The 22,050-nt window shown below is 38.8% G+C and overlaps 2 long non-coding RNA genes across 2 annotated transcripts; one reads left to right on the plus strand and one right to left on the minus strand.

Annotated features, from left to right (window-relative positions):
- Positions 1 to 259: 259 nt before the first annotated feature.
- LOC131012826 (uncharacterized) lies at positions 260 to 8,214 on the plus strand. Its single transcript, XR_009097477.1, has 3 exons — positions 260 to 458; positions 7,402 to 7,465; positions 8,010 to 8,214. It is a non-coding gene; the product is annotated as an uncharacterized LOC131012826 (long non-coding RNA).
- Positions 8,215 to 15,251: 7,037 nt separating this feature from the next.
- On the minus strand, positions 15,252 to 19,596 carry LOC131012828 (uncharacterized). The gene is made up of 3 exons (XR_009097479.1): positions 19,410 to 19,596; positions 17,392 to 17,455; positions 15,252 to 15,452 (listed from the first exon to the last, which is right to left on the minus strand). It is a non-coding gene; the product is annotated as an uncharacterized LOC131012828 (long non-coding RNA).
- Positions 19,597 to 22,050: the final 2,454 nt, after the last annotated feature.

The following is a 22,050-nucleotide window of genomic DNA, read 5'->3' on the forward strand; positions in this document are numbered from 1 at the left end:
TCTCACACTTTATTTTAATTTCTCTACCATATGATTAATTCCCACATTTTGCCAAGTGTAGAGATTAATTGAGAGAGTAGAGATTTAGAGAGTAGAGATTCGAGAGAGTGTAGAGATTAGAGATTAGAGAGAGAGAGATCAAGGCATTAATTGCCAATATTCTTTAAGATTGCAAAATCTCTATAAGATCATCTAAGATCAATTCCAATCTAGCTAATATTTTTCTCTCTCGCTCACTCACTCCATTCGACCAACACCCTCTCTCCCCTTCATCTCTCTACTTTCCACCATTGTCAACCATAGATGAGACCTCCGAAGCTTCACCAAAATATGTCAAACACATAAATCACCAACAAAATTCCACCTAAACACCTCCTATCAACTTGAATTCAAGGAAATCATTGAAGGTTGCTTCCAAGGCTAGTGAGAGAAAGTTTGATTGTTGGTGAAAAACTTGAGTAAGTGATCTCCATATTCATAGATATAACTTGTATGATGATATATATGAGTATATTTGAAGGATTGAAGCAAGAAATCACCCCCTCTCTTATTCTTCATAATTTTCGAAAAAATGGGTGTTCTACCCTTCAAAAATTTTTCTTTTTCTTTTCTTGATTTGAGGTGAGAAAAGTGATTTATATGGTGCTTGGTGAAGATTGATGTGTGTTGTGAAAGTGTATGCTTTGAGATGTAAAAATTTGATGAGATTAGTTTACCCCAAATTGGGAACTTTTGTGTTGATGGTTTAAATGATGAATTGATGATGTATATGAGTCCATGAGATATATATGATGATGATTGATGGAGTAAATTGAGCATATGAAGTGAATTGATGATTTTGATATGAGTTAGTTTACTAAAATTAGGGCTATGTGTATCTATGCTCTAATTTGTAAATTGATGGAATATATGTGAGTCTAAATGACTAAAATTGATAGATATATGATGAGATTAAAGATCCATGTGTGTTTATAAAATTTCAAAGAGTTTAGTTTGATAAAAATTGGGACTTTCTTGTCTATGTGTCTAATAAGTGTTTTGGCTTAAGATATGTGTAATTGAGCATGATATTTGTGTTTTAATATGTTTGATTAAGTCTATTGTAAGCTAAGTAAAATTTTGACTTGAGTTAGTTTATGAGAGTTTTTGAGTTCTCATAATTTGAGAGGCCATTGATTGATAACATGAGGTCTAATTTGCTTTATGACCATTATGTGAAAGTTGTCATGTTTTTGTTGAGAGTTTATGTGGATATATGAGTTTTTATTAGAGTTTAGTTGGCATGATTATAGGGGATCTATATGTGTAAAATGAGTTACATGATGTATGAAGTCATTAATGAATGATTGAATGATATTGAGCATGAAATTGAAAAGAGGATTGAATTGATACGTTTGTAGAAACGTTTTCCTTGAGATTTGAGTTTATGATGTAAGAGGAGATTTGAGATTGAGTATGATGAGTTTTATAATGTGCTTGAATGTTTATGAGTGTCATAAGTGCATACAAATGAGCTTTGATTGGTTTTCTTTGAAGGAATGTTGAGTTGAGCATTTAAGAGTTTGAGATGAGTTTTTGGTGATTTTTCGTAGGCTACTGACCTACTGTGATCGACGGTTTGTCGATGTCTAATGGCTTCGCAAATTTTACAGCATGTCCCTACATGAGTCTTGAGCATACCAGTAAAATTTCAAGTCATTTGGACTTGATTTACGATTTTTATAAAATGCGAAACCAAATCTGCACATTTCTACCAGGAATTGCAGAGAACAGGGGACAAAATCATTCATTTCAGTAGCTTCCTGTGTGATCTAGATTTACAATTTTTTATGGTATCAACCTTTGTTATTTTGTGCTCGCATTGGTGGTGCATGGTTTCATACATGGACCACACGTAGAGGAGTTTTACTTACTCTATTAGCTTTTGTTTCTGATTAGTTAGTTATAACTTCTCAGTGTAAAGATTTAGAGAGAGTCAAATTAACTTTCTTCTCTTTTGGGTTTTTTACTTTGGTGAGAGTTTCATTCCTTGGGTTTTAGAAAGAAAACTTGGGGTGCGATATACAGTGTGAGAATTCTTGTGTGGTAAGAGCCAAGATAGAGCTTGAGCACGAGTTGTAATCTGTATTCATCATCAAATAAAGTGTGTTTGATTGTCTGCCGTGGACGTAGGTCTTTGAGGGCCGAACCACGTAAATTCTCCGGTGTCATTGCGTCGTTTTTTATTGCTTTGAGATCTTGATTGCTTGTGTTTTGTTTCGGTTCCAATTGTGCTTTACAAGTGGCGCCGTCTGTGGGAATCGTTGTTTTGGAATCGATCTCACGGCAATCTCTGCAACCAAATCGAATCGGAGAAGGAGATAATCGGTAGACATGAGTTCTACAAAGTTCGACGTGGAAAGGTTCAATGGCAAGAACGATTTTGCCCTATGGCAAATCAAGATGCAGGCCCTCCTGGTGCAGCAAGGTTTGGATGATGCTATATTATCCACCAAGATCGGAGCGAAAGATGAAGGAGTCACCGCGGCGGATAAGGCGAAGCTGGATCAGATCGATAAGAAGGCACACAGCACAATTATCTTGAGTCTAGGTGACAAAGTGCTGCGTGAAGTATCGAAGGAGAAGACAGCTGCAGGAGTTTGGGCGAAGCTGGAATCGCTCTATATGACAAAGTCCCTCGCCAATCGCCTCTACATGAAGCAGAGGCTCTATTCGATGAAATTCACTGAAGATAAAGGTCTTGATCTACAATTGGATGAATTCTGCAAATCCATTGATGATTTGGAGAATGTTGACGCAGAGATCAATGATGAAGATAAGGCAATATTGCTCCTTAACGCCTTACCTAAAAGTTTTGAGCACATGAAGGATGCCATTATTTTTGGGAGAGAAACTCCCATAAGTTTGGATGAAGTACTGACTGCATTGCGGGCAAAAGAGCTACAAAAGAAGAATGACAGCAAGCCTGAATCTGCCTCTCAGAGTCTCCACATTAAGAGCTCAAAGGGAAAAGGAAAGAAACCTTTTGATGATTCCAAGAAGAAGAATCAATCAAAGGGGAAGGACTCAAATGCGAAAGAACTCAGGAAATGCTTCGAGTGTCAAAAACCTGGGCACTTGAAGAAGAATTGCTACATTTGTGAGCGGAAAATGCAGGAACAAAAGGGTAATCAACCAAATGCAGCGGATAATGTTCAAGAAGATGGAGCTGAGGTCTTGAATGTGATGCAGGGTGAGGCAGAAGATTATTGGATATTAGACTCTGCCTGTACATTTCACATGTGTCCAAGAAAGAACTGGTTTCTGGATCTTGAGTTAAAAGATGGAGGTTCAGTCTTATTGGGAAATAATCAAGTGTGCCATGTTAAGGGGATTGGGAAGTATAAAGTTCAAAATGCATGATAACTCCATCAAGATTATATCAGAAGTGAGGTACATCCCTGACCTGAAAAGAAACCTCATATCCCTAGGCACTCTTGAATCAAAGGGATGCAGATGGGAGTCTCATAATGGAGAACTCCATGTGATGAGAGGAACCAGCACTCTGATGAAAGCAAAAAGGAAGCATAGTCTTTACTATTTGGATGCTCAGGTGCTGGTAGCCCAAGGTGATGCAAGTCAAGAAGATGAGTCCACAAAATGGCATGCAAGACTTGGACATGCCAGTGAGAAATCCATGAATAAACTGTTGATGCAGAAATTGATCAACCATCCAAAGGGCTTCAAGGTGACACACTGTGAGACATGTATATTAGGCAAGAGCACAAAGCTACCATACCCAAAGGGAAAGCATGTATCAACAGGCCCACTGGACTATGCTCACGCTAATTTATGGGGTCCATCCAGTGCACCCTCAATGGGTGGAGCAAGGTATTTTCTGAGCATTATTGACGATTATAGTAGAAAGGTTTGGGTTTATCTACTAAAGCAGAAATCAGATGCCTTCATGTTTTTCAAAGAATGGTGCACAGAGATGGAAAATCAGAAAAGATTAACTCTTAGATGTTTGAGAACTGATAATGGACTGGAATTCTTGTCCAAAGAATTTGATCAATTCTGTAAAGACAAAGGGATCAAGAGGCATAGAACTGTTGCATCCAATCCACAACAAAATGGTGTAGTGGAAAGGATGAACAGAACTATACTTGAGAGGATGAGATGTCTGCTCATCTCAGCTGGATTACCAGAAAGGTTTTGGGGAGAGGCTTTAGCTACTGCAGCTCACCTCATAAACATATGTCCATCAGCTGCTGTTGAATTTAAGGTACCTGATGAGTTATGGACATGTTACTCGCCCAACTACTCACAGTTAAAGGCATTTGGGTGTCAAGCATTTGCTCATGTGAAGCAAAGCAAACTTGCACCAAGAGCTTACAGGTGTGTAATGCTTGGTTATCAATCTAGTGTAAAGGGATATCGATTATGGTGTACAGAAAAAGGCATGAACAAGATCATAATAAGTAGGGATGTTGTCTTTAGGGAAGACATCATGCCCTTCAAAAAGGAAAATTCACAGGTTGGGAATAAAACTGAGCAAACCAAAGGTACACAAGTTGAGGTGGAGCCTCAAGACGAGTCAACATATTCAGAGAATGAGGATATATCAGATGCAGAGCAAGAGTTGGGATCTCAGGATGAATCCGAATCAGCCCCAAATGACTACCTATTGACCAGAGATAGACAAAGAAGGAACATCAGACCACCAGACAGATATGGTCATGCTGACCTTATTGCATATGCTCTTTCAGTTGCTGAGAATATAGAGTATCAGGAGCCAAGCACTTTTGAAGAGGCGATGGAAAGCAAAGAAAAAGATCATTGGATTCAGGCAATGAAAGAGGAAATAGACTCTATGCATAAGAACAGGACATGGGTCCTAGTTGACAGGCCTTCCCATCAAAAGACAGTTAAATGTAAGTGGATATTCAAGAAGAAATATGAAGTACTGAATGGAAAGGAGACAGTAAGGTATAAAGCAAGATTAGTTGCAAAGGGCTTCACTCAAAAGGAAGGAATCGATTTCAATGAAATTTTTTCACCCGTTGTGAAGCATTGCTCCATAAGGATACTACTGTCACTTGTGGTTCAACAAGAAATGTTCCTGGAGCAGCTTGATGTTAAGACTGCTTTTCTTAATGGTAATCTTGAGGAGACCATTTTTATGGAGCAGCCAAAAGGTTACACAGAAGAAGGAGACAAGGTATGCCTCCTGAAGAAGTCCATATATGGTCTGAAACAATCATCCAGACAATGGTACTTAAGATTTGACACCTTCATGAAGAATGCTGGGTTTGTGAAATCTAAGCATGACAGTTGTGTTTACTTCAAAAGGGATGGAAGAAAGCCAGTGGTCTATCTACTATTATATGTAGATGACATGTTGATAGCAAGCCAGAGCAGTGCAGAAATCAAAGTCATGAAAGAAAAGTTGAAGGCAGAATTTGAAATGAAGGAGTTGGGTAATGCTAGAAGAATTCTTGGCATGGATATCTTAAGAAACAAGGAGCAAGGTGAATTATGTTTACTCCAGAAAGACTATGCTATGAAGGTTGTGAGAAAGTTTAAGATGGAAAAATCAAAGTTTGCTAACCTCCCAATCTCTCAACAGATCAAGTTATCTACTTCCCAAAGTCCCAAGACAGCTGCAGAAAGGAGTGAAATGTCATTAGTGCCTTACTCCAATGCTGTAGGAAGTATCATGTACATGATGATATGTACAAGGCCGGATTTAGCTTATGCTATCAGCATTCTAAGTCGATTCATGGCAGAACCAGGTAGAGCTCACTGGGATGCTCTAAAACAGGTGCTGAGGTATATTGGTAGTACAGCTGATTGTGGTATAATGTTCAAAAGGAAAGAGGACTTCAAAGGTAATCCATTGATGGGTTATGTAGATGCTGATTATGCTGCCAATGTGGATAGCAGAAAATCTCAAACGGGATATATATTCACTTTGTACGGCACAGCTATATCATGGAGATCATTGCTACAATCCGTGGTTGCTCTATCAACTACTGAAGCGGAATATATGGCCATGACAGAGGCAGTTAAGGAGGGAGTTTGGCTGAAGGGGATACTTGGTGATTTTGGCATTTTTCAAAAGTTTGTTGAGATATTGTGTGATAACCAAAGTGCATTGCATTTGGCTAAACACCAGGTCTTCCACGAACGATCAAAGCATATCGATGTTCGATATCATTTTGTAAGAGATTTAGTTGAGAAGGGAGTGGTGCAGTTGAGCAAAGTTCCAACAGAAGAAAATGCTTCAGATTGCTTGACAAAGCCTCTGCCGAAAGATAAGTTCGAGCATTGTCTCGAGCTTGTAAATGTTAACTGAAGTTGGTGTACTTGCAGATGATTCAATCACGAATGCTCACAAGGTGGAGATTGTTATTTTGTGCTCGCATTGGTGGTGCATGGTTTCATACATGGACCACACGTAGAGGAGTTTTACTTACTCTATTAGCTTTTGTTTCTGATTAGTTAGTTATAACTTCTCAGTGTAAAGATTTAGAGAGAGTCAAATTAACTTTCTTCTCTTTTGGGTTTTTTACTTTGGTGAGAGTTTCATTCCTTGGGTTTTAGAAAGAAAACTTGGGGTGCGATATACAGTGTGAGAATTCTTGTGTGGTAAGAGCCAAGATAGAGCTTGAGCACGAGTTGTAATCTGTATTCATCATCAAATAAAGTGTGTTTGATTGTCTGCCGTGGACGTAGGTCTTTGAGGGCCGAACCACGTAAATTCTCCGGTGTCATTGCGTCGTTTTTTATTGCTTTGAGATCTTGATTGCTTGTGTTTTGTTTCGGTTCCAATTGTGCTTTACAACCTTACTGTATGGTATAGATATCCACCAAATTTGAGCTCAGTTGGACAACATTTACTATTTTTCAAAAATCAAAGTTTTCGATTGCTCAAAACTGCCGAATATGGTAGATCGTGGTAAAACCGTCATATCTCTCAAACCACTTGGAGTTTTTGACTCTACTTTTTTTTAAATGAAACTAGACTCGAATATCTTTCTTTTGGTATGAGTTTGGAGTCCAGGGGATGTAGGAGTCAGAACGTGTTAAATTTTAAAGTTGAGTCAGGGTGAAAACAGAGCATGTTTTGTTGATGTTTGATTGTATTTTCTTATGTGCCTTATGTGATTGTGTTGCCTAAGTGTTTGAATGAGATTAGACGAGTCTTATATGAGAGATAAATCGAGACTTAGAACCATGATTTTCTTGAAACCTATCCTTAGACTAAAGGATTTGAAATGAGTGAAGAGTTTATGTAGAGTTGATTAAGAGATAGAATATAAGATAGAGCATGAATTAAGACATGAGTTTTTGTCGTTGAGTTCTAATCGAGATTCATTTTATGTCATGAACCTTCGATGATGACGATGATCCCTGAAGACACGAGCAGAGCAAGGAAGTAAGTAACTCCGCTTTGACGGGAGTTTTTGAGTAAGGTCTTCAGGTGGGCAATATTTTGAGTATAAATATATTATCCGAGCTTTCTAAAATGATTTGATGATATAATGATGTTATGAGCTTATCAAATAATTTGAGTTAAATGATATTCGAGAACTGTTTGACTTGCCAATTTTTGATGTTGAGCTTGTGTGTTACCCTCTACTGATGAGTTGAGATGAGACGATCGGGTCCTAGGCGGTGGATAGCTATCCTGCCAGGGCTAGTGTACACTGAGGTGACTGTGAGCCGTTGAGCGAATCGGCCGGTCACGGTACTTGAGAGGGAGGCCTACTTCTCAGTACCTTTGATGATGATGAGTTGTAGATGTGGTACATACATGTTGAGATCTTTGACTGCAGTCGTTTACTTATGATGTCATGATTATGAAAACTGCATGCACAGATTCATTTAATACTAACTTATTTCTGTGTATTGCTGAGATGTGGCAAGCTTCAAACTTATAGCTCTAAGAGCACCTTTCTTGAATTTCGGCGTTTGCCCACTGAGTATTATGTACTCACGCCCTGCATGTATTTCTAAATGTGCAGGCTAAGCGAGGAGTGAGATTGGTCTGGTGCTGGTGGGGGATCGTTAGATGCCGTATTTACTTTATCGTATTTCCTTTTATCGATAAAGTCTCGATGTGAAGTTACTTTGAATATGAATCAAGTAATATACTCACGGTTATGTGTCTTCATACACATAATCGGTTCGCCTTTTGCTGCGATACTCTGCATATTATGATTCCTTACGAAAAATGAGTGATACCCGTTTTGTTTTTGTTCGTGAAATTCCTGATAATTAAAAAGTTATAACGACGTTGACGATTTTACCCTTGGGTTCATTTATGATGATTTTTCCTTAGCATTCTTTGATGCGAGCTTCCGCTTGATGTTCGACCTATTCTTCTTATCTTTATTCTTTTAAAAATAGTCGTATCGATACTCGTACCCCACTATCACTAGTGTCGGGAATCGGGCTGCGACAGGGTGGTATCAGAGCAGGTCATCTGCTCTGAGTCTATTGCTTGACTGAGTTGAACCTTTGATTACTGGTATCTTTTTAAATTGAGTACTAGTCTAATTTGAATTCTTAGGCTAGTTTGAGAGAGTCAGTTTGAAACGAAACCCCAGCACCCCATCTCCTCCGGCTTAACGAGGTAAGAGGTTGATGTTGTTTCTTATTGCTTTCCTGTTGAGAGCTGAGTTTGATTCACTAATGAGTTATGAATTGTTTTGATGGCGGAATTGTTTGAGATGATGGATTCTGATATGAGGCAGTTGATGTGGAATATGAGGAGAGATGTTGAGGCTAGTATAGCCAATGCCCTACCGTACCAAACGAGGACGAGATGCCGAGTCATATCGAGACAGCGATGCAGCGATGGTTCAGGGAGTATATCCCGGACGAGGATGACACCTTGGGTGAACTTCTGGCACACTATCACCGACGATGGAGGAGGGCTATTCCCTATGGGATCGATGGCGCAGAGGCCATTACGCTTTTGATTCCACTACTTCCACCTTCGTGGCGAGACTGGGCGACATCTTTAGTGCCCCAGTACGTAGATACTACCAGGCTGGAGGGCATCAGGTACGAAGACCTTAGTGGCTTCATCGCGACGCTGAGCCACCGTTACTTTGCTTATGGCGATCCGCCTCCACCGCCGTATGGAGAGCTTGAGAGACCATCCCAGGGAGGAGAGCTAGTTGTTGTGCCTCCATTTCCCGAGGAGCCGTTTTCGATTGCACCTCTACCCCCAGCTGATCCGATTCCAGTTTCTCTCGAGTCTGATGATCCAGAGCCGATGGTCTTCGAGCCGTACTCTCCAGTGGTAGAGCATGACCCGTTTGCGTTTGTATCACTTATTCCTTCTCCCAGCGCTGATTTACCGCCTTGGGATTTGACACCGGCGACGACACCCTTGCCGTTTCCACCCGTTGAGTCGGCGCAGCCGATTGTTTCTACTGAGTCTGAGACGCAGCATATTCCCTTCGATCCATATCCGAGGGTTGCCCCGTTGCCTGAGCCTGGCACTTTGGCTTTCCAGACGTATATGCACTCGATCCTATATTCACCGTACCGAGACGCCCAGGAGGGAGGATCTCGGCCGGCACGCTCCGATAGTGATGAGGAGGACCCCGATGAGGAGACTCCAGAGATGACGGTCGGCTATGGTTGGACCCAGCCATTACAGCGACAGACTACTGCCGATGGAGTTGATACATGGATACATGTCCCTGAGACACCTGTCTATACTCCGATAGTGGATGAGTCAGACTATGACAGTCCGTATTGATCGATGCGATGAGTAGGATCTCGGGCAATGTTGGCTAGTGATCACGTATGTCTCGCAGGCGCGTATATATGTTTAGATGCATAGTTGATATATATATATATAGATAGAGCAGTATAGTATAGTGTGTATGCGTGTATAGCATAGATCTATAGATGCTTAGTACTTATGATGCTTGTATAGTTAGAGCATCATTTTGGAGTTAGGGCTTTTGTACATAAGACTTTACTTTTGTAAAAGACCTCGAGAGAGAGGCAATTTTCCATATATATATACAAGAGATGTTGATGATTAGAGAGTTTCACTATCTTTATCAGAGCTTTGAGAATGATGATGATGTTGATGCTTGATGAAAAATGAGAAATAGAGATTGATGAGAATTACGAACGATGATAGACGAGAAATAGACTGGATGAGAGTTTTGAGAACTTTGATATCACAAATGAGATATAGAAGTGAAATGAGAAACGAGGATTTGTATTTTGTAATGGCGAACGGTTAGTTTAGAAGTCGATAGTTATATAACTCTTTTTCCTTTATAGTATACCTCCGAGAAGAAGAGGGAACCGAAGGAACATAAACCGAGAAGAAGATGAAGAAGAGGAACAGAGAAACCAACCGTTGAGATACTACGACGAGAGTTAGAGTTTTCATCTCGATTTATAGACACGACCCTAATAGGACGAACGTATTATGGAGACCTCATGGGATGCATAGATACTATTGACCAATTGTACTTCGCAATAGAGGTACTTTCACCGGGACCGTGCGTATCATCGCTAGAGTAGTCATGAGAATAGACTTATTGAGTCCCTATCCCACTTGGTCGTATTTAAATTTTTCTGCATCCATTTGAACTCCGACAGGAGATGAACTATTTGCTATTGAGAAAATTTTTCCAGATCCACTGTGTTCGAGCCTAAGCCGTTTATGTTGGAAATCCTTACCCTTTGCTTTAACAGTGGACAATTTATTCATTCATTTTCCACCTAGTGGATTGCTTTTGATTCCAGTGTTGATTTACTTCCATCATATCATATCTCAGTTTTATTCTAGCTTCTGTTCTAACTTTTGATCTTGCCTTGATTGTAACTTCTTCATTATCCTTTAAATAGCACTGGCTATTATGGAATCATTCCATTACTTGAGCTCGTCTTGTTCAAGATCAGACATTTTTATTCATCACATCCTATTCCCTACCACATCCGACAAGAGTTAGGATTGTCTAGATAATTAGGATGGTATAACAAGAAGAGTGTTTGGAAGAAACCCGATTTAGGGGAGCAGTCGTAGAATATATTTTTACGGGACGAGCGCGACTTTTCGATTATGGATTTTCTTATATTAGCCATGTATGCCGAAAGCTAATCAATTCGAGGACGAGAAGAAGTGATGCTAAGCCAGAGAAGGCAATAGCAGATTCAAGGAGATCGAGATGACAGATTAGAGCAGATAATGTTTTCCACGATAGTAGACTGAGATGACGACTAGTATAGATGTAGCATCATCGTAGTATTAGGGAATGTTTTATTTCGTTATGCCCCACAATTAGTAAGAGTTCTCGAAAGAGAAAAATTTCTTATATATATGTCTATATGACGATGACCAGAGAGTCTCTATGCTTGAGTAGAGTTTTGAGCTGATGTTGTGATGATAGACATGAGATATGTCTTTGACGATGAGTTATAAGAATTGAGAAAATAGCATGATGTTGAGTAAGAGTCTTATGATTTTTTGAGTTATGAGAATTAGTTCTAAGGTTGTTATATGTTCCCTTAGACTTTTGTCGAGAAAGAGAAACCGATTGAAGAAGGAAATAGAGTTGATGATATGAGATAAGGCAATAAAACCGTAGCTGAATACGAACGTCAGTTTCACGACTTGGTTCGGTATGCTACATATCAAGAAGAGATGAACGAGAAGATGTCAGGATTGTTTCGATCAGGTTTGAGACGAAAGGTACGAGACGATTTAACGAGTCAGAGTGTGGTTATGTGTACTGAAGCGTTAAATAGAGCGATTGATATAGAACTGGCAATGTAGCCAGAGAACGTGATTTGAGCTTCAGCACCCAAACGAGTTAGAGCACTCAAACGTGCAATCCATCCTCTTCTGGATGCGGGCAAGAAGAAAAGAGAAAATGGGACGACCGAAGTCAAAAATCCCAAAAAGCCGTGGCAGAGTCAGAATGCGCCACCGCAATATCAGAACTGAGACAAACAGCCTTATAATTGGCCCAGCTGTCCCAGCAGCAGTTTTTCAAGGACCGCAAGGGTTATCGCCTTGTCGAAGAGCAATAAATTACGTCTGAGAGAATGCAAGATGAGACAGAATAACTGTTACACATGCGGAAGGGTCGGACACTACTCGCACCAGTGTCTGAATCGTCAGCAAAGTGGAAGCGGATGACGATCGATTCAGTTTCGACCGCAACTCGAAGTAATGAAGGGAATCCTACCGCCACCTCCACCACAGCGACAACAGCCAGCCTACCGACCACATCAGTCAAGAAGGCAACTACCAGCCCCGCAGGCAAGTCAACCGCATCATCAGAGACTGTTCGCGTTTGAGTAGGAAGCACCGGACAAGAATAGAGGAAATTCGTCAAATATAGGCGAGTTGAAAGACGTGCCCATAGTATTTTTGTTCGACACGGAACGTAGAGCTTGCTCCACAACCTCTAAAGAGTAGCCACACCTATAGGCAGAATTACTACGGTTTCATCTGTGTGCCCTAACTTAGAATTTAAGTTAGAATCGATTAAGCTCGAGGATAGAAATCTGAGATTGATGCCTATGTGGCACTTGGATAAAATTTTGGGAATGGATTGGTTAGAGGAGAATCGTGCGAAGATACAATGCACGGAGAGACAGATATCTTTTCAGCCACCTGGCCAAGAACTTACTTCCTTCATTGGCATTGAGAGAAAAAGGAAGAAGACGCCGATCATCTCGGCGCTGCAAGCAAGAAATCTCTTGCGAAGAAAAGATACAACCGCGTATGTTGTATATCTGAACCAGAGAGACGAATCCAAGGCAAATGTTGATGACGCGCCAGTCGTGTGAGATTACAAAGACGTTTTCCCTGAAACTTTACCGGGATTATCCCAGACCGACAGCTTGAGTTTACGATCGATTTAGAGCCTGGCGCGGCACCGACGTCGAAAGCGTCGTACAGGATGACCCCCCCACAGAGTTGCAAGAGTTAAAGCTGCAACTTCAAGAATTTCTAGATATGGGTTTCATTCGACCTAGTGTTTCCCCGTGGGGAGCACCAGTTCCTTTCATCAAAAAGAATGATGGAAGCTTGAGGCTGTGTATCGATTATCGAGAGATGAACAAAGTGACGTTAAAGAATAAATATCCGTTACCCCGGATCGGTGATCTGTTCGAATAACTACAAGGAGCGAGCACTTTTTCAAAGTTTGACGTGAGAACGGAATACTATCAGATGAAAATACGATCGGAAGATATTTCCGAAGACGGCATCGCGTATGCAATATAGTATTACTATAAACTCAAAGATGTTTGGAAGAAATGCCTTTCAGATTGACGAACGTCCCGACAGTATTCATGAATCACATGAACCGCGTTTTTCGCGAATACCTAGACAAGTTCGTGTTAGTCTTCATAGACCATATTCTGATTTACTCGAAGAATAAACGAGAACACGAAGAGCATTAAGGATTACGTTAGAGAGATTGCGAGCTGAAAAGCTTTATGCGAAGTTAGCAAATGTAAGTTTGACTTGAAGAAGTCAATTTTCTCAGCCATATTGTTTTGCAAGAGAAATTGAAGTAGACCCAGCGAAAGTTCAAGCGGTATAGGAGCGGAGACCGCCAACCACACCGCACGAAATTCACAGTTTTCTGGGATTAGCAGGATACTATCGACGTTATATAGAGGGCTTTTAGAAAATCGCTAAGCCATTGACGCACCTGCTAAAGAAAGAAGTTAAGATCATTTGGACGGACGAATGCGAGCGAAGTTTTCAAAAGCTAAGGAAGAGGCTTACTTTTGCCCCAGCGGATCAAGAGTATGCAGTTTATACTGATGCATCGTAAAATGGTCCAAGATGTGCACTGATGCAAGAGTGAAAAGTATAGCGTATGCTTCGCGACAACAGAGACCACACGAGATGAGTTATCTAACGCATGATTTAGAATTAGCAGATGTAGTGCATGCTTTGAAGATCTGGAGACACCGTCTCTACGTAGCACGATGTGAGATATACACCGATCATAAGAGTCTCAAATATTTCTTCGAGCAAAAAGATCTGAACCTATGACGAAGAAGATGGCTAGAGTTGATGAAGGACTACGATTGTGAAATAAATTATCACCCTGGAAAGGCTAACGTTGTAATTGACGCGTGAGCAGAAAGAATCAGGGAAAGTTAGGATTTCTCCTTACTCGAGAAGAGAACCTAATCGAGGAATTCGAGAAGATGAATTGGGAGGTCGTAACACCACCACAAATGACAAAAATAGAAATTTCTGCACTGAACGTTACACCTGACTTACGATCGAGAATAGTCACAGCATAAAGAGTGGATGAGAAGATGGAAAGATTGCGAATGAAGATTCGAACCGAGAGAGTAGAGAGTTATCAAAAGGCGGCAGATAATGCCATTTTAATTTAAGAAAGAGACTGTGTGTGCCTGATAAGAAAAGCTGAAGAACAAAATTTCGAGCGAAGCTCATAATACCCTTCACACCGCACATACGGAAAGTATAAAGATGTGCCAAGACTGAAGCGACGTTTTGAATAGAGAATAAGAAGCGAGAGATGGCATCTTTCGTAGAAAGATGTTTGACGTGTTAACACGTGAAGCCGCCACTTTGGCAACCTTATACAATTATACCTATTGGAGACTTCCACAATAGAAGTGAGACCACTTAGCCATGAGTTATGGCATCGATTAGCAAAATCGAGAAAAGAAAACTCAACAATTGAGTAATTGTTATTGATTCTTTTGATGATAGAAACGATGATTATGTGAGTTTTTCCCTATCTCGGGGAGAATGTTATTTTCGAGTTAACAAGAACTCAAACCAAGATATATATATAGGATCATATGATGTATTAGAGTAAGTAGGCCATGTAGCCTATAAACTAGCGTTGCCTTTGAGCTTCGCGAACGTCCATGACGTTTTCCATGTTTCTCAACTGAGAAAGTACGTGTTTGATCCAAAACACGTCATCCATTAAGAAGAAGTGTCCCAGGAACCAGATTTGAGCTATGAAGAGAGACCTGATGTCGCAGCCCGATTCCCGACACTAGTGATAGTGGGGTACGAGTATCGATACGACTATTTTTAAAAGAATAAAGATAAGAGGAATAGGTCGAACATCAAGCGGAAGCTCGCGTCAAAGAATGCTAAGGAAAAATCATCATAATTGAACCCAAGGGTAAAATCGTCAACGTCGTTATAACTTTTTAATTATCAGGAATTTCACGAACAAAAACAAAACAGGTATATCTTATTTTTCATAAGGAAACATAATATGCAGAGTATCGCAGCAAAAGGCGAACCGATTATATGTATGAAGACACATAACCGTGAGTATATTACTTGATTCATATTCAAAGTAACTTCACATCGAGACTTTATCGATAAAAGGAAATACGATAAAGTAAATACGGCATCTAACGATCCCCCACCAGCACCAGACCAATCTCACTCCTCGCTTAGCCTGCACATTTAGAAATACATGCAGGGCGTGAGTACATAATACTCAGTGGGCAAACGCCGAAATTCAAGAAAGGTGCTTGGTGGACGTCGTTTTCCACCAAAATAATTCCTGCAAGAACTAGTATAGCAATAAGCAGGGTCGATCCCACAGAGAACGGGTAACAAATTCAAATCCCTAAAGACCTAGATTTTGGTGATGCCACCACGCCTTAAATTGAGAGAAAATATTAATCAACTAAGAAAATAAATAAATAACATAAATCACTCTAAGAAATAAATCAATAAAAAGGTAATTCGGCTCAAATAAATCCACACTAATTTACTATCCCGATCATTGACGCAAGAATTAATTAATCTCCATTAACCAACCAGTTATAGGATACCGTGAAACGCAACGGACGTACCCCAATTCCTACTTACTGTGTCGATAAACAGCTGGAGACGCCAGACCTGTCTATTTCCCTTATTAAAATACAACCTAGCTGGAGACGCCAGACCTAGATTTAATATTCTAATAGCATTAAGATGAAGGAACCCAGTTTAGATAATTTATCCTAGAGACGCTAGTACATAATTCACCCACCAATTTATTCCTCCTACGAACACCGTAGTTGTATCACTAATCAGCCCTTTCCAACAATTACGGATTGGCAGGAACCGATTGACTGTAATCCAATTAAACCTAAGCTGGCCAGACTTAAATAAAATCAGAATTATCATTGAACCTAGGAATAAATCGGAATCAATAGAAATTAATTATGTGTTCAATTAGGTCTCACAGATATTAAATCAGTGCTTCATTATTCTCGCCGAATTAAAGAATTAGCTACTCATAATTAAACTAAGAACAATCAAATAAATAAAATAAAACATAAGGCACAAAAACATAAATTGCAGATTGAAATAAACAAAAATCACCACTTTTGAAAGAAGAAAACTTCGTCTGCCAAGAATCACCAAAGATAGCCGCCAACCTTGATCTCTAATTCCACAAAACAAAATTCAAGCTAAACTAAAATCTAATTCTTGCTGCTAACGAGAATAGTAGTAATAATATGATGATAATGTCAATCCCCTAAAGTCAAACCTAAAATACTCTAATATATATCTCCTAAGTTGCGGCTGTAGGACATTCATAACTAAGGGATTGAATCCCTAAACAAAACAACCGTCCATAACCCAAATCATGGGCTTATCGGCTCTTCCAAATTAAGCCCACAAAAATAAATAAAAATAAGAGTTTTAGGCTTAATTAAATTAAAACAAATGATTCCAAGTCCAATCTCTAAATCTCTTCCAAAAGCATTCAACTTGATCCAAAATTCTCGACTTTCATCATCTCCCGACATCTGCCATCTTCATTCTCCATTCACGCAATTCCTACGCAAACTGCCAACGAACTTGGGAAAAATCAAATAAAAACACACGACAATAAACCTAAATCTAGACAACTAATTCACACACATCAGTGCTCTTAGAGCTATAAGTTTGAAGCTTGCCACATCTCAGCAATACACAGAAATAAGTTAGTATTAAATGAATCTGTGCATGCAGTTTTCATAATCATGACATCATAAGTAAACGACTGCAGTCAAAGATCTCAACATGTATGTACCACATCTACAACTCATCATCATAAAAGGTACTGAGAAGTAGGCCTCCCTCTCAAGTACCGTGACCGGCCGATTCGCTCAACGGCTCACAGTCACCTCAGTGTACACTAGCCCTGGCAGGATAGCTATCCACCGCCTAGGACCCGATCGTCTCATCTCAACTCATCAGTAGAGGGTAACACACAAGCTCAACATCAAAAATTGGCAAGTCAAACAGTTCTCGAATATCATTTAACTCAAATTATTTGATAAGCTCATAACATCATTATATCATCAAATCATTTTAGAAAGCTCGGATAATATATTTATACTCAAAATATTGCCCACCTGAAGACCTTACTCAAAAACTCCCGTCAAAGCGGAGTTACTTACTTCCTTGCTCTGCTCGTGTCTTCAGGGATCATCGTCATCATCGAAGGTTCATGACATAAAATGAATCTCGATTAGAACTCAACGACAAAAACTCATGTCTTAATTCATGCTCTATCTTATATTCTATCTCTTAATCAACTCTACATAAACTCTTCACTCATTTCAAATCCTTTAGTCCAAGGATAGGTTTCAAGAAAATCATGGTTATAAGTCTCGATTTATCTCTCATATAAGACTCGACTAAACTCATTCAAACACTTAGGCAACACAATCACATAAGGCACATAAGAAAATACAATCAAACATCAACAAAACATGCTCTGTTTTCACCCTGACTCAACTTTAAAATTTAACACGTTCTGACTCCTACATCCCCTGGACTCCAGAATCATACCAAAAGAAAGATATTTGAGTCTAGTTTCATTTAAAAAACAGTAGAGTCAAAAACTCCAAGTGGTTTGAGAGATATGACGGTTTTACCACGATCTACCATATTCGGCAGTTTTGAGCAATCGAAAACTTTGATTTTTGAAAAATAGTAAATGTTGTCAAACTAGGCTCAAATTTGGTGGATATCTATACCATACAGTAAGGTTGATACCATAAAAATTTGGAGAGCTAGATCACACAGGAAGCTACTGAAATGAATGACTTTGTCCCCTGTTCTCTGCAATTCCCGGTACAAATGTGCAGATTTGGTTTCGCATTTTATAAAAATAGTAAATCAAGTCCAAATGACTTGAAATTTTACCGGTGTGCTCAAGATTCATTTGGGGACATTCTGTAAAATTTTTAAAGCCATTAAACATCGAAAAACCGTCGATCACAGTAGGTCAGTAGCCTACGAAAAATCACCAAAAACTCATCTCAAACTCTTAAATGCTCAATTCAACATTCCTTCAAAGAAAACCAATCAAAGCTCATTTTAAACACATATAACACTCAAAAACATTCAAGCACATTATTAAACTCATCATACTCAATCTCAAATCTCCTCTTACATCATAAACTCAAATCTCAAGGAAAACGTTTCTACAAACGTATCAATCCAATCCTCTTTTCAATTTCATGCTCAAAATCATTCAATCATTCATTAATGACTTCATACATCATGTAACTCATTTTACACATATAGATCCCCTATAATCATGCCAACTAAACTCTAATAAAAACTCATATATCCACATAAACTCTCAACAAAAACATGACAACTTTCACATAATGGTCATAAAGCAAATTAGACCTCATGTTATCAATCAATGGCCTCTCAAATTATGAGAACTCAAAAACTCTCATAAACTAACTCAAGTCAAAATTTTACTTAGCTTACAATAGACTTAATCAAACATATTAAAACACAAATATCATGCTCAATTACACATATCTTAAGCCAAAACACTTATTAGACACATAGACAAGAAAGTCCCAATTTTTATCAAACTAAACTCTTTGAAATTTTATAAACACACATGGATCTTTAATCTCATCATATATCTATCAATTTTAGTCATTTAGACTCACATATATTCCATCAATTTATAAATTAGAGCATAGATACACATAGCCCTAATTTTAGTAAACTAACTCATATCAAAATCATCAATTGACTTCATATGCTCAATTTACTCCATCAATCATCATCATATACATCTCATGGACTCATATTCATCATCAATTCATCATTTAAACCATCAACACAAAAGTTCCCAATTTGGGGTAAACTAAACTCATCAAATTTTTACATCTCAAAGCATAGCTTTTCAAAACACATACTAATCTTCACCAATCATCATATAAATCACTTTTCTCACCTCAAATCAAGGAAAGAAAAAGAAAAATTTTTGAAGGGTAGAACACCCATTTTTTCGAAAATTTGAGGAAAAGAAAGGGGGTGATTTTCTTGCTTCAATCTTTCAAATATACTCATATATATCATCATACAAGTTATATCTATGAATATGGAGATCACTTACTCAAGTTTTTCACCAACAATCAATCTTTCTCTCACTAGCCTTGGAAGCAACCTTCAATGATTTCCTTGAATTCAAGTTGATAGGAGGTGTTTAGGTGGAATTTTGTTGGTGATTTATGTGTTTGACATATTTTGGTGAAGCTTCGGAGGTCTCATCTATGGTTGACAATGGTGGAAAGTAGAGAGATGAAGGGAGAGAGGGTGTTGGTCGAATGGAGTGAGTGAGTGAGAGAGAAAAATATTAGCTAGATTGGAATTGATCTTAGATGATCTTATAGAGATTTTGCAATCTTAAAGAATATTGGCAATTAATGCCTTGATCTCTCTCTCACTCTAATCTCTCTCTCACTCTAATCTCTACACTTTCAATCCTTACTCTCTCCATAATATACTCTCAATCTCTACTCTCCCAATCTCTACACTTGGCAAAATGTGGGAATTAATCATATGGTAGAGAAATTAAAATAAAGTGTGAGAAGGGTGATCAAATAATAATCACAAAACCTATGGAAATATTACTCATTAATAAAGTACCATAGTATAATTATTCATGTGACCCAAAAATAATAATTCTAGCACCAATATTAGTGCAATCACTCAATTATAATATTCCTCTTCGTAGGAATAATAATATAAAAATATTATGCTCGGAAAAATTTCCATAAACCGTCATCATTCAATTTCTCGGTAAAAATAAACTGCATTGTCTTTGGAAACTTAATAAAAATTCTAAATGCTAAGGTCTCAAATAAAAATCATAACAACTTGGTCACAATGACACACGTCACAAAAAAATCACATAATCACTCAGTCACGTAAATTCACATAACATCACATCAAAGCAGTCGGCAGACTCAAATAAGCTAGACGTCTCTCAGACCGACTCTATTTATCAAAGTTTCTCACTCTTTCTTCCTCGGCTCTATTTCCAACTCATTATTCCTATTTTCTTAATAGGACAGTCAGTCTCTGATAATTCGGTATCCGGTAATTCTATTCCCGGTAGTTGGAAATAAAATAAAATCTCAGCTCAATTCAATCAGCATCTCTATCTCAACTCATTTCTCATATCTCATCACTCCAACTCTATCATCGGTTTAGTCACTCGTATCTCTATTTAAAAGACAAACTGTCTTATCTGGTCATTAAAAAAAAAATTAGTCTCGTATTTCGACATCTCAGTACTCTTATTAGTGTTAAGACACTATTTCTCAATAAGGAAAAGTACGGGGTGTTACATCCCACCCCCCTTAAAAAAATTTCGTCCCGAAATTTGAGTTATTCCTCTTCAGGAAAAAGCTCTGGGTACTTCTCTTTCATCTTCTCTTCAAGTTCCCATGTTGATTCTTCTTGACTGTGATGTCTCCATTGGATTTTCACCAAAGGAATCGACTTGTCCCTCAATTGTTGGATCTTCCAGTCCAGCATAGCATCAGGTCTCTCTTCATAGCTCAAATCTGGTTCCTGGGACACTTCTTCTTAATGGATGACGTGTTTTGGATCAAACACGTACTTTCTCAGTTGAGAAACATGGAAAACGTCATGGACGTTCGCGAAGCTCAAAGGCAACGCTAGTTTATAGGCTACATGGCCTACTTACTCTAATACATCATACGATCCTATATATATCCTGGTTTGAGTTCTTGTTAACTCAAAATAACATGCTCCCCGAGATAGGGAAAAACTCACATAATCATCGTTTCTATCATCAAAAGAATCTATTCACAATTACTCAATTGTTGAGTTTTCTTTTCTCGATTTTGCTAATCGATGCCATAACTCATGGCTAAGTGGTCTCACTTCTATTGTGGAAGTCTCTAATAGGTATAATTGTATAAGGTTGCCAAAGTGGCGCCTTCACGTGTTATCACGTCAAACATCTTTCTACGAAAGATGCCCTCTCTCGCTTCTTATTCTCCTATCAAAGCGTCGTTTCAGTCTTGGCACATTTTTATACTTTCCGCATGAGCGGTGTAAAGGGGTATCATGAGCTTCGCTCGTGATTTCATTCTTCAACTCTTCTTTATCGGGTATACACACTCTCTTTTAAACAAAAAGGCATTATCTGTCGTCTATTCATAATTCTCTACTTTTTCGGTTCGAATCTTTACTCGCAATCTTTCCATCTTCTCATCCACTCTCTATGCTGTGACTATTCTCGATCGTAAGTCAGGTGTAACGTTCAGCACAGAAATTATTATTTCTGTCGTTTGTGGTGGTATTACTACCTCCAAATTCATCTTCTCGAATTCCTCGATTAGGTTCTCTTCTCGAGTAAGGAGAAATCCAAATTTTCCCTGATTCTTTCTGCTTATGCGTCAGTTACAACGTTAGCCTTTCCAGGGTGATAATTTATTTCACAATCGTAGTCCTTCATCAACTCTAGCCATCTTCTTCGTCATATCTTCAGATCTTTTTGCTCAAAGAAATATTTGAAACTCTTGTGATCGGTGTATATCTCACATCGTGCTACGTAGAGACGGTGTCTCCAGATCTTCAAAGCATGCACTACGGTTGCTAATTCTAAATCATGCGTTAGATAACTCATCTCGTGTGGTCTGTGTTGTCGCGAAGCATGCGCTATACTTTTCACTCTTGCATCAGTGCACATCTTGGACCATTTTACGATGCATCAGTATAAA

This window comes from Salvia miltiorrhiza, chromosome 2 (genome assembly GCF_028751815.1).
Source record: "Salvia miltiorrhiza cultivar Shanhuang (shh) chromosome 2, IMPLAD_Smil_shh, whole genome shotgun sequence".
Classification (NCBI taxonomy): domain Eukaryota; kingdom Viridiplantae; phylum Streptophyta; class Magnoliopsida; order Lamiales; family Lamiaceae; genus Salvia; species Salvia miltiorrhiza.